The sequence below is a fragment of the Durio zibethinus genome, chromosome 23, assembly GCF_047325235.1.
Source record: "Durio zibethinus cultivar Kanyao isolate XHJ-2024 chromosome 23, ASM4732523v1, whole genome shotgun sequence".
NCBI classification, from domain to species: Eukaryota; Viridiplantae; Streptophyta; class Magnoliopsida; order Malvales; family Malvaceae; genus Durio; species Durio zibethinus.
The window spans coordinates 3557936-3562415 of NC_143184.1; the positions used below are offsets into that span (position 1 = coordinate 3557936).

General features: G+C 30.8%; 1 long non-coding RNA gene across 1 annotated transcript; it reads right to left on the reverse strand.

Moving 5' to 3' along the window:
- Positions 1–233: 233 nt before the first annotated feature.
- On the reverse strand, positions 234–1642 carry LOC111313382 (uncharacterized). Its single transcript, XR_002693000.2, has 2 exons — positions 1574–1642; positions 234–1044 (listed from the first exon to the last, which is right to left on the reverse strand). It is a non-coding gene; the product is annotated as an uncharacterized LOC111313382 (long non-coding RNA).
- Positions 1643–4480: the final 2838 nt, after the last annotated feature.

The window sequence follows — 4480 nt, forward strand, 5'->3', positions numbered from 1 at the left end:
CAAGAGAACCAATTACAGAAGAACCATACACAGAGGCGTTGAAATCCATCCCCACTTCACAGGCTTTACGAACAATAAAGCACAAAAGAGCATAACATCAATTATGCAATGGTCATATCACTCTATACTCCTGCAACAACGATCACGAGGTGGTGGCCCTTCAAAAAGATATGAGAGAATATTAAAGACTTTTCAGTGGCAAAAATAAAAAGTTCCTGTTACGAAATACAAAATGTCAAACAATCTGACAACTCTATTGCCGGCATGAATTCTATTTCCTGCAGTCATAATAATACAAAGTGAGATTTAATGCTTTCTCAGATGTGTACAAAAGATGCTACAACCACGATAGATTATGAGCAAAAGCCTCACAATCATTTCAGTACTCTCTGTCACTATTTTTTTTTTTTGCCTCTATTTATATTACAATAAAAGCAACGAATAACCCATGACCATGAGGCCATAACATTGAAACTTGACATTCCATGCCACTTTTAAAGCTATAAGCTAGCTGCTGCAATGGCAATGGTAATGGCTTACTCTGAATTCTGATATATATAGGGGATTTTGACATATGGAAACCCTAGGTTTCACTGCAGTATGATTTGCTTGTTATATAGCTCAGGAGGGATAGACAGAGAAGGAGATGGTGGGTTAGGTGGGAACAGCGGATGCTAATTGCTTAGCTCTCTAAATAAGAATTCTGGTAAAGAATCCTTCAAGATAATAATAAAGAGAGTAGCAGATTTCGCCAGGGGTCTTACAAGGTTCAGAAAAGGCCTTACAAGGTCAAGAAGAGAATATGGTGGGAGGGAGAAAGAGGGAACAAGGTGAAGAAGAGGGGGGTGGTTTTTTTAATAAGCTCAGGTAGGATAGCACCAAAAGACAGGTCAACAAGCCTTTGCTATGAAGAAGCTTGCCAAGGATTGATCATTGTCCATCAAGATTTCTCTTCTGCAGAATATCCTTAGGATTATGCTGTCAACCATGCCAGTTTTAGCGATGATAGCGTCCATGATAATATCTTTAAACTTGTTCATCAAACTGCAGTAGAAGTAGCAGTAGAGGATATCTTAAAAATAAGATGAAAAAACAAGTATTTTATATGTATAATTGATATGTGAGAAAATACTACTATTAGTTGCTAGAAGTAGAAACAGCGAATGCAAGAGGAACAATAATAAAAAAGAGCACCCTCTATCTGTTGCTTTTGTTGCCTTTTTTAAAGAGCCCGAATATGTAAATAGGGACAGTCGACAGCACAAAGAAGGATTGCTCTTTAGTTTTTACTTAATCTATGCTGTGTGTTTCTGAAGTGATACCAACATAGCATATATATATGTAGCATCTTTTTTTTTTGACAAAAGCAAACGAGGTTGTTTAATTAACTATGAGATCGATCCTACCTGCTTTAAAACAAAGAGCTGATCACAAACCATTAATGGACTAAAAAGATAGAAGAAAGAACAATAATTGATCAGGAATTTGGAAGCATTGAAATGAGAGAAACGGAAAAAGAATGAATTCTTGCAAAACAGAAGTCTCTTTTAGGAGCTGAGAATGTTTTTCATACCTCGAAGAAACCTGGGCTTGGTTTCCGCAGAGAGAGAAAGAGGGTGGAAAATGGATAGCTGGATGGATAGTGATGGCAAAATATAATAAAACAATGAAGAAAATATCTTTTCTCAATGTGAAGTGAACCCAGCTAGTGGGCTGTCCTTTGGACCCATGCCCCAAAATCTAAGCCCAAATCTTTCCTATAGTGCATAATAATAATAAATAAATAAATAAGTAATATTTTAAAAAAAATAATTTTTATATTAATATTAAAGATGACAATGAGTAGAGTTTTGTTAAATTTTTGCTCGTCTCAAATTTAATCTGATTTTATTTAAAAAATATCTTAACCCGATTATATATTAAAATAATTTTTTTATTTGATTCGACTCATATATGTATAAAATCGTAATTGATCAAAATTTAATAAGATACTATTTTTTAAATATAAATATAAAATTAAATAAAATATAAAAAAATATAAATATAAAATTAAATAAATAATAAAATATATTATATATATTAGATCAGATGGATTTATCGAAAATTCGATCCCAACTTTTTAAAAAAAAAAAAATAAAACAAAAAAATTTTACTTTCTTTCTTCACAATTTGGATTTCTCGACTTTTTTTTTCATTTTTTATTTTCAAATCAAACATGCATATGGCCAATTCAAACTTGATGAAAGGGAATTAAAGAAAATGAGCTATCGAATGGTGGTAAAACTCAACTGATTAAACATACTTTTGAATTCACATACTGCCTCTTATTTTTCTCAAATTTTTTTTCAAAATTTTATTTTTCTCTATAAAAATATTTTATTTTAATGACAAAATTCTCAAAAAAAAAATTACCTTAGTCAACCTCAATGAAATAATGTGACTCTTTAAGTCTTTAAAAAAAATGGTGATCATTATTATGCACATGACAATTCTATCTTTTCAAAAGGCTGGGATGATCAATTGTCAAATTAAGGTTCTCATGGGAAAATTAAATTTTTATCTAGGCTCAACAATAAATTTTTTTGGGAGGTTTTGTAATGGTTAAATAAGATTCACACCTTTTTCAGTATCACAATATGATATTTTAATAGATGTCAAGACCAACCGTGGTTAATTCAAGATCATATTGGGCAAGGCTAAAATTTTTTATGATAACCCTTACACATATCTCGATCATTGGTTGTGATGAGTTCTCATGTTGCAATCTCATTCTTGCTTTAGACTGCTCATTTTTTAGTTTTCACCATAGAGCTTATTCTTTCATTTTTCTCTTTTTTTGACCTTTTTTTGCTCTTTTTTTTTATTTTTTTGGACGATTTCATCATGCACTCAAGTATTCTTATGAAAAAGAAAATGGACAAAAGCGAAGTCGATCATAAAAGATTTTACAAGAAACAAACTCTTTAGTTTAAGCATCCATGTTTAATCAAAATGGACTTTCAAAGTATGTAACGTAGGCCAAAGTTTGAGGTTCTGAAGGAATGGTTAAATAGGTTCAAAACATGTGTTTAAAGGTGATCAGACCAATGACCATTTTACATCATGTGCAAGACTTTCTTTTGGTCATTCATTCCTTTTATTTCTTTAATCGTAACATCCAATCATCTTTTTTTTTTTTTTTGCTTTCATTTTTGCTCTTTCTTGCATATTTCAACATTTGCTGGAATATGTTCAGAACTTCTAAACTCAATTTGTTTGACATTTACCCTTACAACTTAAGGCATTCTTTTTTTATTATCGGAGCATGCCTTCATCAGATGGATTTTTCTTTGTATTTTTTTGTTAACGTAAAAAGTGATCTCTGATTAAGGTTCATTTAAAAAGGATTCACTAGGCTCAAATGGGTAGCAAATGGATAATTTTTTATTTGTGAAAGGATAAGAAAAGATGGTCATTTGTCATATCAAGCATGGTCACTTGTGCTGAAGATCGGTTCCTTAAAAAACCTAGAATTTGTTTCTATTACCTCTTTTTTTTTTTTTGGATCATTTGAATATCTAGAGTGCACAATGTAACCATCAATATATTTTTATTTTTTCTTTTTGTTTTCATAACTCACATCACAACCAATCTTTGTTTTATCTTGATAAGTCAACAAGGTTTATGTGATAATGAAAATCATGCTAAATGGTTTATTTTGGTCCCAATCATGCAATTACCTAGTTCCCTAAACTAGGTAATCTTAGGGCAACTAAAAATCATGCTTTTCTGTCAGTATGTCTCTTAGATAAAAAAAAATGGTGTGTTTGGGTATTCATGGCTATCTAGATGAGTTTTTGTTTGAAGCATAGTCTTAACACCTATCAAATCACCAACATCTAGATAAAAGAGCATCATATTTGCCAAATTTTTAATGAACTCAAAAGTTTTTTTTTCTTTTTTAGATTGATCATTTCAGTGTTTGTTGCCTTGAGAGAGCTATCACAAAGTTCAAACTTGTATCTTCTGAAGCATTAAAGTTTTTTTTTTTCAAGTGATTTTGGGACATGAAAAAAAATGGGAATATTTTATTCAAATAGGTTCATAATAACGACCACTAAAATTTTTGAGACTTTTTATTATAAAGAAGAAAAAAAAAATTTTAAAAAAAGGCTTTTAGCATTCAGATTCAACTTTCATACAAATCATGAAGTTCATACACATGTTTAATACATAAGTGAAAAAGGAAACAAAAGGGGCACACTTTTTATTTTGAATCAATCTACCTCTTTGCAACATTAAATGAAGTATCCATCATTTCTTGAGAAAAACCATAGAATCATTCTCTAATTCCTTATCTGTCCATCACATCAATGCTTTAACACCCTTGGTTTATCTCTTTTCTAATATATCAAGGTAGAGAGTTTTCAACAACATGATGATCACTGTTAGTTTTTAATTTTATTTTCCCAACTTTAATGAGATCTCTAACCTTATATTT